We start from the raw sequence: 14,213 nt of genomic DNA, 5'->3' as shown, positions 1-14,213 counted from the left end.
AGTTACTCCCAGAGCAATTCATAACACTTCTGGAAAAGAAAGAAAGTCTTTAATCCAGGGAAAGCAAATAAAGAAATACAATAAACCTGCAATTACTAATTGTTAGCCACTTGAGGGCAGCAGAAACAAGCTTTGAACACGATAATAAAATGTATTTGATATGGGAGAATTTATGAGCAAACAGTTCAGCAGATACAGAGCAACATTAGCATTGATTTGGAGTGATATGCCTGGCTGGCTGGTGAATGTAAGTCCAATACTCACTCTTTTTGGTTTCCACTAGATATCTAGCTGTTTGGTCACTAACTACCAGTTTCACAAAGATAATTAACCAGCAAACTTTGGAAAAGCCTAGGTCATCTGAGGGTATTTCTGGCAGAGAAAATTACTCTAACCATCTGGATAAAAAATAAATGTCACAGAAAAAAAAAAAAAAAGAAGGTCTGCTGAATGGCCTCTGTTTCCAAATCAAAACAAAGATGGCAGCCCACCTTTGAAACGTTGGTTAAATGTCTTTTATAAATGCAGCAGGCGGAATATGTTTTCATCCTAATGGTTGGAGAGGAGTCTTTTTGGGATTCTGGAAATACCACCAGAATAGCGGTAAGTGCTTTTAATGAAGGGTTTAATCGACGGCTATTGTTGTTACCTCTGTGACCCAAACATAGGCCGGCACACGAGAGGCACAAAGTGGGGCTAGCTGCTGCTAAGTGCTCAGTGTTTACCAGCTAGTTGCTAACTTTGTCTGCTTTCTATTTGGTGCTTGGTTGGTGGCATACAGTTAACTTAGCAAAGGGTTGTTATTTAACTGAACACAGCCGCCTACTGTATCTGAAAACGATGGGTGAGAGAGAAGCAGAACATTGGAAGTTGTAGGGATTAAAAACCAAAACAATGAGCTGAAAGATGGTAAAATGCTCAGTAGAGCTGAGAGAGATGATAATACTTTTTGGATTTGTTACTCTGAGCAACCCCTTTCACATCAATTCAAGTGATACATTACGTAATCGTTATAATATCCGCACATTTCTTTGTAAAAAAGTAGGCTAGAAGGAAATGGCCAAAAAGTGAAGAATAGCAAACTTATTTTTATTATTTAAACAGGAAGTCCCTCCGAGATTGAAATCTCTTTTCCGAAGGAGACCTGTCCAAGATAGCACAGCAGTTCCAATTCAATTCAAAGTAGAAATAAAAACACAGGGCAGGGCAAACGAACATCACACGCACAAGGAAAGGCCTAAAACCAGCTCAAATAAGGCAATTGCATTTCCTTAATAGGCTAAACCAAGATACACCAAGTCCTACATCCACACATACTAAAGTAAATAGATCGGTGCTTTATAATATAATACTAGTGCAGTGCCCGTGGGAAGTATGTATTGCTATAGAAAAGTGGGAGGTTAAGTAGCTTTTTCATGGATGGCCAAATGAGGTTGTGTTTGAAGGTGTAGCAGGTAGCTACAGACGAACATCCACAGATTCCGATTCCAGTTTGTTGTCCTCGCATATCCGGATCTCCTCAGACCGGAACAGACTCGGTCCGGACTCGTTCAGTGTCAGTAATCCACAACAGTCAGTTTAGATGCACAGAACGGGACCGAACAGCCGGCAAAACCCGGTGTAGGTATAAAGCTGCTGGCGCCGCTGCAGGTATAGATCAGCGTGTTTCTTAAGGTGTGTCGTGGGGGTGGGCTCTGCAGTGACTGGCTCTGGTGCGCACGTGGCTATGGTGGCTATGGTTGATAATGCTAGCGGAATTCGTAAATCATTTATGAAATCATTTATTAACGGTATCTTTGTAGTCCAAACAAAGCCGACGTTGCACACCCTTAAACCACACAGCAGCCATGTTGAAACTCTCAGGTCAGTCTGATACTGATCTGCAGAGATATTTGAGGCACACACAGACACACAGAAAGACAGACAGACAGAGATTTCTTGCTTTTATAGAGAGATAATAGCTCAATGTTGAATCTGAATCCTTGGATAGAGTTGTGTGACTGGAGAATTGGCTGCATGTTGAAATCCGGACCTGGAAAAGGAAGTTACTGCACAAATCTGTAAATATACTGTTACTGTGGAGGAGAGTAAGCAAAACAATTGAGTTAATTGCACTGGACAGTTTAATCTCAGTGTTCTGTGAATCAGCATGCATGATTTCAGAGGATGAATCACACACTCTATCAAAGCAAGAGATCTGTGATCAAAAACACACTTACCATAACCAAGGCACAATCAACCCTAACTTAGAATCAGTTAACACCTCAATTCTAAGACTAAACCAACCAACCAGTCAGCTAACTAATTCATTCACAAATAAAGTTATGAACAGTTTGAATGGGTCTCTGAACGTGAAAAGACGAAGTTCCAGAAGTGTACTCCACTTGAACTTGATGAAGTGATTTATGTTTCTGACATCTTGGCAGCGGTCAAAGGGTTTTTTTTTTTCTTTCTCACACAACACCCTTGCATGAGCACAACAGTATGCATTCACCCCCACTCGCATAGACATTCTCTCAAAGCTCATGACAACTGGAGAAAAACTGAATATACTTTCACATTTTTTTAACAAAAAGTAAAAAAAAATAAAATAAAATAAAAGACATGCATCATGGGAAATGTACTATGCAGTTTCAAAGCTGGGATCCACATTAAGGGAGGGGTCCACTGTAAGACAAATATGGGGCCCCACTGACTAATGTGCGCACATGAGGGAGTGACCAGGCACATCCTACATGTAACTGTCCCATTAGACAGCTGTGTCAAAGGCCGGTCAGTTTTTAATTGACTCTTGTATAACGACGGTTTACACTTTCAGCCCTTAAAAGTCACAACAAAATTAGTGTTAATAAACTGCTGGTTCTTATTATCTGTCTAAAATGTGTATTTTTGTTGAATTTTTTGCTCTATAGCACCTTTCTTGAATATCTAAAATAGCTAAAATCACTGTTAAAATGAAGGGACTGAGCAGCATTGTGAGAACAACAAATGTACTAATGAACAAATCATGAAAATTGAGAAACTCAGATTTTATATTTTGTCTCCATGGACACCTAAACAGCAAATAACAACGGAAACTTAAATTGATATCCCGTCTGTTTCCTGCACATTGCTCTGTGCTGTCGTCTATTCCCAACATCTGCCGAGGGAAACAATCTGGAAGGCATTGTCTGTTTTTTTCCAGTGATGCAACTGTCCACAGAAGGCACATCACACCCTGTAGTTAACTGGAGACCACGCAGTTGATTGCATACTAATTGTAATTTACTAAAGTTGATTTGAGTATTCTAGAAAAATTGCACAATAACACGAGATACTAAAAGTCTAATTTATTAGGCTAATAAAAAGGTGGGGTGTTAATTACTGTAGCCTCTAAATACGTAAACTGAAACCTTAATTTAAATGTACATGAGTAACAACAACATACATACAATTATAATAAGTGATTTCCATTAGCCCACATTGAAATAATCCAAACTTTAGATAGAGTGAAGCAGGCAAAGGGACCTGAAGTTTGAATGTGATATTGTTGGGTTAGGATGCCCCCTGCTGTGGCCTTAGGGCCAAACTGGGGGGCACACTAGAAACAGCAAAAGTGAAAAAGAAATCTAATTTAGTTTTCACCTGACCCAACCAAAGTTTTAACTTCAGACTTGTGGGAATCCATATTCTTTTCTCATACACATTATATGAACTATATTCAGTACAGTATCAACAGCAACTGCTTGGTAAATCTGTTGAAGTGAGTCATCACTGTTAATTCCACGCTATTTGGATTGTATGTCAGCAGAGAGTATGAAAATACCTGCAGGTCTCTATAGTCTCATTAGCAATCCAATCTTTACAAGCTTTATGCTCTGCCGGTTCACAGGGGTGTGGTCTGCAAGCAGAGGACACCATGGTTCAGGCCTTATGGGGGCAGACATATTCCATTCTGAATCCCGTGGCCTTGGCACTGGATCCGAAGGAGCTGATTGGTCTACCCTCAGCCTCCAGGTATATGTGCAGTTGAGAATAGCTAGTGATGAAATTGAATATCAGTAAGATAAGATCAGATAAAGATAAGACCAGCTGGGCGCCCGGTTAGCTCAGTTGGTAGAGCTGGCGACCCATGTACCGAGGCCGAGTCCCTGCTGCAGTGGCCCAGGGTTTGAGTCTGACCTGCGGCCATTTGCTGCTTGTCATCCCCTCTCTCTCTGCCCCCATTTCCTGTCTGTCTTCAGCTGTCTCTATCAATTAAAGGCAATAAAAAGCCCCCAAAAATACTTTAAAAATATATAGAGAAGTGAGAAAATGACAAGAAATAGTTAAATATAACAACTGCACTTTAATTTTAAGAAGAAATGCACTAGAGGCAATGGAGTCAGGTGGTGGCTAACTAAAAGTATCTGAATAACTTTAACATACTTTAAGAGTTGCTTTCTTAGGCAATTTTACATGCCAGAAACAAAACATACATTCCAGACATCCAGTACACATTAGATTATTTTCCAGTGTCAGTAGTCCTGTAGGTGATTTAAACCCCTGCTGTTAGCTGCTGGGTTACATACTCAAGTCACATCGTATTCTTTCAAAGGCCCTGAAAATGTATTTTTCTTTCCTTCTATCAGTGATGGGGTCATTTATGAACACACAATTTTGAACAGTTTTCTTTTTCTATTTCTACGTTATTTGTGTTTTTGACTTTGCTTTTTCTTCTTCTTGCTGTTTTGAAGTGGGCCGGATTCAGTTGGAAAAATGTAATGTCACATGTTTCTGTGCACCAGATACAGTTTAACTTAATCTGAATCCAAATGTGCTGACAGCTGTGGGGTTGTTTGCTAATGTTGCCAGCACTGTGAGTCCAATTTGTTCAGGCTACACAATCAGTCCTGATTAAACAGATTAACTAAGTTTTGGGATTGTTGAATGATTGTTGAATTGTGCCCCCCCCCCAACTTTAATTTTGGGATTATTGCTTATTTGGTGTAATACAGTAATATCAGCGAGATTTAGTGGAGTAGATTTAAACCCAGTTTTCCTAATGGATGCATTGTTTATATAGTCTAATTTATTCTATATAAATATGATATAGGGGACAGGGCACATTATGTTTTTCTGGTTATTAATACATTAGCGAATGGTGCTCCATCTGGAAATAATACATCGCATTATCAAGAAGCGGTGGGCAGGTGAGTGTATGAAATAGAGGAAAAGTGACTTTAGCGCCGGGAACTTCCACATCAACCACAAAATCTACTGCTACAGTCTTCTCATTGATATTCTATTCCAATCGACTGAAAGGTGGAGAAAAAAAACGTAGCAACCTTTTATTGCCAAGATCAATAAGAAAGGAGTCCACGCGCCTTCCTACATTAGGAGCGCTTGAACTCGTGTATTCATTATAATAACAAATAGGTATTTTGTATTAACTTCACGTATTTTTTTAGTGATAGGGATTCTCCCTAAACCCGGAAGGGCACAGGAGTGAATGCTCTCGCGGCGACTGTGCTCTCCGGCTCGCGCTGCGCCTGTTTGTAAACACTTGTCAAAAGCACGTGATCCGATCGACGCCTTTCGGGTCGACGTCCAATAAGAAAACGGGGGTGTGTGCGGGAGGGGCGTGGCTTGGTTGTGTTGCTGTGAAAATGTCGATGGACAAGGTTGTTTTTTTTCTTTATCGGTGCTGGAGGACCACTCTGGTATTATTATGAACTGGGACCTTGATGGGAGGAGGGGGGGTCCTGGCAGCGGTGGCGGAGCAGGAATAGTGAATTGACCGGACGTGTTGCGAAAGAGGTGCTTTCGGTAAGTCATCTCCCCCCTTCCAAGAGGAACTGTTTATTTGCATGCAGTGTCTGTTCCAGTGAATCATATAGGTTACCATCATATGTATGGATATAGGTTATAGTGCGTCTATGGTGGGCGTTAGGCCGTTTAAGTAACGTTTAATTATGTGCTTTATTTAATTGATTTCTTCTATGACGTTTCCATAATGTTACAATCATCACGCGTCATTTGTCAAATGTTTAATTGTTCTTAACTTGTTAGAAGGTGTTTTCTTATTAAAGGCAAAACAAGAATTACGCATGCCCGTGATTTGATTGTTACGATGCAGTGCGCAGTTTCCAGCGTTGTATCCAACGTTACCCGGAAATAAGCAAGGTATTTGCTCTCAGCTGTTTCCCCTATAAAAACATGTCTGAGCGTATTTGTGCTTCATTCTCATCCTCGGAGCCAGTGAGAAGCAAAAGGGAGCAGGGTGGGATGGAGAGGTGTGCTGGATGCTTGCTGCAGGAGGATGTTGCGCACTTCAATTTACCTCAGGAGTGAGTGGTCTGTGCATCCATGCGGTACTGCGTAATGGCTTAATTTATGAGGTAGGTGTTGTTATTGTCTGTATCTATGTTGTTTTTTTGTTTATTATTAGAAGTGTAGACTTGAATATAATTGATTTAGCTCTTGATATCTTTTCATGTGAAGATTATAAGTAGCAGGATACTATTTTTCATTCAAAGTTACATAGGAGGGAGGAAATACTTTAAACAAGGGTATTATCAAGAAAAATCATAAGGAAATCTTTACATTTTTGCAACTTTTTCAGGAGATTTATATTCTAGGCTCCTTACTATGAATTGTGTTATTATTGTGCACCTGTCAGAGTGTGTCCTGCTGTGTATAATTTCCAGCTAAGCGTACTGTATTTTAATTGTAACATGTTTAAAGAAATGTAAAATTAGTTACCACTTCATTCAATAGCCGTTTGCTGTGTGTAGGCCTAAAGTTTTATTTATGTAAGACTGTTTTTCCCATTTGCTCATTTGCAGAAATAGATTTCATTCATTGAGTTTTTAAATACGTATTATTGATTTTCTCTAAAGGCTCATTTTGGTTGTTTGTAAACATATAGTGCGTTCGCCTGCTGTGCCAATGTGCCTTGACTCAGCTTCATCCATCCAGAGGTTTCTATGTCATACGCACTTTTTATTCCTGATGTAAACAAATCTCCAAAAGCAATACTCTCATTTAACACTGGATGGCGTATTTCTGCAGGGTTAGATCTTCTACTGAAGATGAAGTTATCAGAGTCAGATATTATATGGGGAAGTAATGATGCACCACTACACACTGAAGGTAAAACAGCAGTTTGCACATATAAATGAGAGCCAGTGAATGTATGTGTTTATTCATTTTGTGCCGCATAACTTTGTTGACAGAGGGACTGGCACATCCATCTGATGTGCTCTGGAAAAAATGGCCCGAGATCTGTTGACGTCAAAACTCCAGACTGACTGCAGTCGGCTGACCAATTGATTTGCTGACTGCTTCAAAGGAACAGTAAGAGAAAATGTTGTTCAAAGGTGTGATAGCATGGGCTCTAAGGAAATAAATATATTGGAGACTAAACAACAAAGTTAAGCTCAGAAATTGAAATTGCTTGCATTCCAGATAAATATTGCTATTCCTCTTTTCACAGAGGGAAATAAGGTATTACTTTCAACTTTCTATAAAAGGTAAGAGCCTCTGAGCCAGAACACTTCACAGCAAACACAGGCAGCAACATCTAGGATGAACGGCACAACAGTGCAGCAGCTCACTGTTCATATCAGTTACTGTCAAAAAGTCCAAACTGAATAACAGTTGGCCAGCTTCATATTTGCATTACTTAAATACAGGATGTGGCCTGTGATCAGCAGTCATGTGCATAAATACAACATAAATTACCAAAGTTTACGAAACAAAACAGCATCAAAGTGTTATATCTGTACAAAGGTCACTTTACATTATATCTGTACAAAGGTCACTTTTGTCTGACTTTGTCCAACAATGCTAGAGACTGTTGAGCTGAGGGGAAACATTACAGTTCACTGTGTTGTATGTTTGACATGTCTCAAAAAAATGATTTTCTTCATCGCACCTGTTCAACCTTTTTCATCACGCAGTGCGTGATGCTGGAACACATGCTGACATCCCCAGAGAGAGCCTGTATGTATACTTCTGAGTGGTAACTGCTAACCAGGTAATAACCGAAAAAGATGACACTGTTTAATTTCAATTAAAAACTGTCATTTTGTCCAAATGTATGTGTGGGTGCATTCAGGAGCAATGCCCATTGTTCCCAATACAGCCAAAAACAATATCAATGGAGCTGACTGGGCACCTTTCCAAAGGAGGGATTAAGGTTTAGGAAGTGGAACAGGCATGGCTGATAGATGACATGGCTAAAATTAACACACTGCCCACTGGATAAGGAGCATAAATAGCAGGCAGCAAGGCCCAGCACTTGGATGTATCTTTAAAGCTGTAGTGTGCCAGTGTAAACACAAACCACTGTCAAAGTAAAACCACATATTCTCATTAGATGCTACAGGCTGTAGTATGTTGGAAAAAGCAAGAAGTTGTCAGCAATGCTGCAATATCTGTAATCACTGGGTATGGATATAGTAGAACCACCACAGGCATATGATCGCATTTAATATAAGACACATTAAATGCATCAGTTATTTGATAAAGTGTGCAAAGTAATACATTTTAAAATGTAAATCTTTAATCTGATTTGAGGAGGAAACGGAGCACCGAACACAGCCAAGTGCTCAACTTGCATTCTTATTCCTTCGTGCTATTGTAGTTATCGGGCATGGGATGCACATATAGACTGAGGAAGTCTTTGTACTAGAAGAGCAGATAGACCTCAATGCTCCGATCAATACCCTCAGCATATACCAGTCTGCTCAGAGCAAACATGCTTTGATCCCTCAGATCCCTTACATTTCCCATATAGCTTGAGGTTGAAAGCTGATTCTTTTACCGATGATCTCCTTTCTCAGTCCTGTAAGGTGAAGCTGTGGGCTCCATATCCCCTGGCTCTGGTGGGGAATTAGGACATCACAAACTACAAGTGCTTTAGGGAAGAAAATTTACGGCCACATAAAATGCCAGATGAAAATCTAGACTTGTAACTAGAGGATAATCGAAAATTTAAGACCAGCAGTTCTGATGTTTGGAATAAATATTGTCCCCTGTGGAAGTATTCTTCCAAGTTTTTAAGTTTTTAAAATTCTGAATTATTTATTGAGGCACTTGTTGAATGCACACATTGTCATATATCTCTATAATAAATGTGGTTGTGAGCTAACTTTGTTTACCCTTTGTTAACTGAGACAAAGCTTTTATTTCAGCTTAGCATATAAAGGGGACTTTATGCTTCAGAAATGCAGACTGACCTAATAGGCACAGCCTTGTTGAGAACAGACAAGCTCATGAAAGAGACAGAACCGAGCTTGTTCCTCTTATTGCCCCGCTGGACACTGTTTTCAGCGTTGCTGCTAAAGCTACACCAACACAAATGGGATAATTTGACATATTTAATTATATTCTGCTATAACAGATTCAAACATTTTCTTTCATTGGACTGTCCCCAGACAAATTATGGATGTAGATTGTGAGAATTCATTCACAGTGTATTTATCTTGACTTGAACATTGTATATAATAGAATCCTAGTATAGTTTGACCCCTTTGTTGTTCATATGTCATGCAACAGCCCAAATAACCTGCAGCACTGTCCTTTGACTCACATTCAGTGATTGTTCATTTTCAGGGCATTAATTTTTAAAGTTTTGCATTCTAAAAGGTGTTTTTGTCTTTTCATCTTCCCTCAGCTCCAACTGTGATTTACAAATGATCTGATCAAGGTATGTGAACTATCAGATAAAACTGCAAAGACCCAAGTTCCTAAAATAAACTCTGCTAATGTTCGACTGAACTAAAACAGACTATTTATAAGACAGGAACACAGTCCGTTTAAAGGAACAGCTACATTCCTGCTTTACATTTAATACACGTGCATTAATATTAAACTATCATGTATTCATTGACAGTCATGCTTTTTTTTTTTTTAAATCTTATTATCATTTTACAAGATTCATGATTTTGTAACTGGATAACAGTGTTACTTTGAATAGAAACAGTGGATAAAACGGTGCTCTGTTTCCTTTAGAGCAGAACTGTGGTAGGAAGCAGCCAGAACGGAAAGAGGAAGCACATGGGGTAGCTCTATTCATGCTTAAGAGTCAGAGTGTCGTTATGATGGTTGATCACCTCACAGTGAATACTTTTTTTCAACGCTTGCCCCACTCTGGCGGTAAAAAGTAGTAACACTGACTGTGGAACACCATGTATTCTACTTCAGAAATCACTATAGTAACCAACATATGGGTATTACAAAAGAATCAAAACAACGTAAACCAGAGCACCGTGTAAATATTCCCTTTGGTGCAGACTCAAAGATAAGTGGAATCCCTCATTAGACTGTATTTAAAAAGCCAAAAGACCATCTGAGTGCTTATGCAACTGATACTAAGCTGGTGATGTGCCTTTAAAACCAGTAGGATGTCAGGTGATCGAGGAGACTCAGTCAGCTCGGCCTCACAGACAGAGGAGCACAGAGTGTGTCTCTAGCCGAGAGCAGAGGAGATCGCCAGAGAGGAGGGCAGCCGAGAGGCAGAGAGACCCAATTATAAGGGGACATAGGGGGAAATGGGAACACAACAACGTCACAGAGTGTGGGACAGGGAGCCATGGTGGTAGGGTCCCTTTAACTGCAGTCTGCTCATGCTCACTGGCCTTGTGTGGCAGCTAGCAAGTGTGTTTGTGGCTCAGCTTGATCAAGAAGTTGGGTTGTGTAGTCACAACTGGTATAAAAGCACAGAGAATTAAGTGCTGCGTCACACCCGGGCAGAGGAATAGCGTGATCAAGCGCGCATGTGCACGACTGCGTGTGTGTGTGCGTGCGTTTCTGTGTCTCTGTTTCTGTGCATATGTGTCAGTTCGAAGTAGCAGTCTAATAGCAGTTTATGCTGTTGCAACCAGATGAAAATAAAGAGTGCGTGTGTTTGAGAGGCAAGCAGAAAGGGAGAGAGAGGAGATACAGAGAGGGAGGGAGAGCAAGTCAGAGAGTGAGTGAGAGAGAGAGAGAGATTTTGGATTAGTTGCTACGTCACTTTTTCATGTCAGGAGAAACAGAAGCTGAGATAACAGAAGCCCAGAGTCATCGAGTTTTCCACCTGAAGTCGACACAGTGGTTTCGGACAACCTCGGCTTTCTCCTCCTCTTCCTCTTCCTCCTTGGTAGTTTTGATCAGCTCTGCCTGTCGCTACTATATATATGTGTGTGTGTGTGTGTCTGTGTGTGCTGTATAGTTCCTGTGAGCTGATATCGGGAGTTCTAACATGGATGCTGATGATGTGACACAGTTTCTCTAGGTCTTGTTTTGACAGCATAGTGTGTGTGTGTGTGTGTGTGTGTGTGTGTACGCGCGTGTGTGTGTGTGTGTGTGTGTTGGGCGGCCAGAGGTGCGACAAAGGGGTTAACAAAAGAATATTCTGGAAGGTTCTTAATATCACAGCGAAGCTCAGTCAGGAATGTTTTATCGAGGTATTCGATTACCATCACCTTCAGGAATACGGATGATTTCCGCAAATAGGTGAATACAGTCATGCATGGTGCCGTCTGACCTGTTATGAAACTGTATTATACGTGTAGTACACCATCGTATGGGGGTGTGGAGCCAGGTGGACATTACAGCAGCCTTCAAAGGTTACAGGATAAGTTTGTTGTTGAATTCAGCCAACAGGGTGATATTTTATGTCACTACATATGTACATATATGTTCCTGTGTTTGAACTGTTGGCCTACTTGTTGTGGTTAACTCTTAATGGAGTTAAAGGAAAGAGTGAGCATGAAGAGAGAGACAGAGAGAGAGAGGCAGGCGTGTATTTAGGCAGACTGGTTGGCATCCAGCTGTATGTTGCCATCTGACAACAGATCAGCTTGATGTCTGTGGCTAGTGGCACTTTTGTCATGTGATTTGTTTTCACCCTCCAGGGCCACTGGGATTTGGCAGAACCCTTCCCAAGACACATTTGTTTCTGCGTAGTTAGGAGAGACAGAGATGGTGACGCAGTCATTTCTGGGCCGGACTTCTTTTCAACCAGCTTGTATCTCTCCCTCTCTCTATCTGTTTATCTCTCTATCTGTCTCTCTCTTGGAGAAAGGGGACAACAGAAGGGGCTAAATGTCATGGCTCAGGATCAGAGAGAGAGAGATTGAGAAAGAGAAGGGGGAGAAAGACAGACGAGTTGTTTACCTTGCTCTCTTGGTGACTCTGCTTTGGCTTCTCTCCAGTTCACATGCACTGGACTTCCTAAAGCTGCTGCATCACAGGCCTTCGTGCCAAATCTGGGTTCTCATTGGATGGGAGGAGCTCCTCTGGCTCCTCAAGCTGCACAGCAGTGCTTTATTGGCTTAGTATAAGCACGCAGCTGGAGTTCAACATCTGATTGGTTAAGAATCATTGTTCTCTTATACAAAGGTTTGGCAGTTCCAAAAACACCTTTCCATGGTTCCATGGGTACAATGGATGTTTATATAGGTGGAGCTGTTGGTCTATTGTTACGTTGTAGAACGTTAACTGGGAATTTCTGTTAAAATTGGTAATATTTGTTTCCTTTAACAGTTAAGAATGCTTGAATTTGCTTTTTAACATCGCATTTGTGCATGTGACCTGCTGTGCACCAACAGTTAATTGGAATTAATTAACAGGAAGAGTACCAATAGAACAGTCCTCCAGAACGCACTCTGATACCTGTGATGGGGGGGCAGTCATCGGAAGGATTTAAACCCCTTGACTAGAGAGGTCTTCTCGTTCTCCTGTCCAACGTCGAAAAGATGCCACCTTTCTGAGATGATGCAAGAGCGAGTGTGGCTGCCCGTGGTCTGCATTGCAGCTCCTGCTTCTACAGTCAGCGTCTTTGTGTCTCTTTTTTTCTCACTTGCCCTCTTCTAAATGTGCTGATGGCATAATGTACTATTGCTACCTTTTTAGTTTTCCTTTCTAAATGATTATAAAGATGAAGACAATTCTTAGCATCAGTTCTCCCCCAGTCACCTCACCTCTAGTGGGGTCATTCCTTATGAATGAGTTTACACTACAGTCTACCAGTGTAGACTACACAAGGCATAATCGTGACACATTCAGAGACAGAAGTGGGATTCATAGAGGATTCATAACACGTTTTTTTTTTTTTTTAACCGTAAGTTGGATTTTAACTTGCTAACAAATTGCTTATTGTGCATGTTTTGCTGCAGTTTGCTCACTCAGCAATATTCCCGTTTCTCTCTAAATAAGGACCACTGTGAACATATTCTCCCCTATGGGTTTCCCCAGTGATTCACAGTTCCTTCGTGATCCTGTCGTTGACTGCTATCTGAAGGCCTTCTGTCCCTTTAAATCTTTTATAAGCATTACACAACAGGTCCAGTGGCACACAAGCAACAAACAACCCGAAAAAGAAAACTGACAGGGTTGGGTTGAGCCAGCCAGGCAAAGGAACCAGACACCTACGAACAGACAGGCCCTCTGATCAGAGTCGTCACTGTGACTACAGTGCAAACACACACACACACACACTTGTACACTCTCACACACAGCCCCGACAAAAAAATGGCTTAGCCTGGCCCATCTGAAGCCTGATAAGGGCTGTGGGGATTACTGTAAAAATCAAAGTAAATCGCATCTGATGTTTTGAGGCTGGGGTTAGGCTTCCCTGATTGGACTTTAATCAGTTTCAAGAAAAGTAGCATTTATGGGAGTTGTCATTGTAAACATGGGAAAAATAAGGCAGACTGTTTTGTGTGTCCTCTGGAGAGGGGTTTGAGGAAGGAAGATGAATTGGCAGTTGTCTTTTTACCTCCATGCAAAGAGTAAAAACTGCAAGAGGAAAAAGGGATATTAGAATAGGCTGGGTAGTATTGTACTTTGTTGAAGCACTTGGCAAGAAGTCAGTGAACTGGCCACTACCTGTCCTTGCCCCACCCTCTCAGTGTATGGTAGCTGCATGCCTGCGTCATGGCTCTCATTCCCAGCGACTGACTGCCACTTCCTTGCTTTTTCCCTCGTAGTGGCTGGAGAGCAACGGGCTATCGTCCTCACTATTCTACCGAGCAACGGAGAGGATTTATCGAGGTCTGTCTGCATAGCGCTGCAGGTGAGCCTGTATGTGAAAGACATGCAGTGGCAGTGTTTTGTATGTCTGTTCTTGTGTGGCCCCTCACACATCCGCGAAGCTTGGATCAAGTATCAGATCAGTCGTGTGGGTGTATTAGAGAGACATAGATTGGGGGAGAGAGAGAGAGGGGTATTCTGGTGCTTTCTCAGTGGTTTTCCATTACATC

General features: G+C 41.2%; 1 long non-coding RNA gene across 5 annotated transcripts; it reads left to right on the top strand.

The window, feature by feature from the left end:
- The first annotated feature begins 5,717 nt into the window (after positions 1-5,717).
- Positions 5,718-14,156, top strand: LOC127377047 (uncharacterized). 5 transcript variants are annotated; one of them, XR_007887607.1, is made up of 3 exons: positions 5,718-5,787; positions 6,217-7,113; positions 7,197-14,156. It is a non-coding gene; the product is annotated as an uncharacterized LOC127377047 (long non-coding RNA). The 5 variants fall into 5 exon arrangements; XR_007887611.1 differs by having other exon boundaries at positions 5,718-6,359; positions 7,033-7,113; XR_007887610.1 differs by having other exon boundaries at positions 5,718-6,359; positions 6,890-6,941; positions 7,033-14,156.
- The last annotated feature ends 57 nt before the right edge of the window (positions 14,157-14,213 follow it).

Source organism: Dicentrarchus labrax, unplaced genomic scaffold (genome assembly GCF_905237075.1).
Source record: "Dicentrarchus labrax unplaced genomic scaffold, dlabrax2021, whole genome shotgun sequence".
NCBI classification, from domain to species: Eukaryota; Metazoa; Chordata; class Actinopteri; family Moronidae; genus Dicentrarchus; species Dicentrarchus labrax.
The sequence above is the reverse complement of the archived record's forward strand: the minus strand, read 5'-3'. Positions and strand labels throughout refer to the sequence as shown.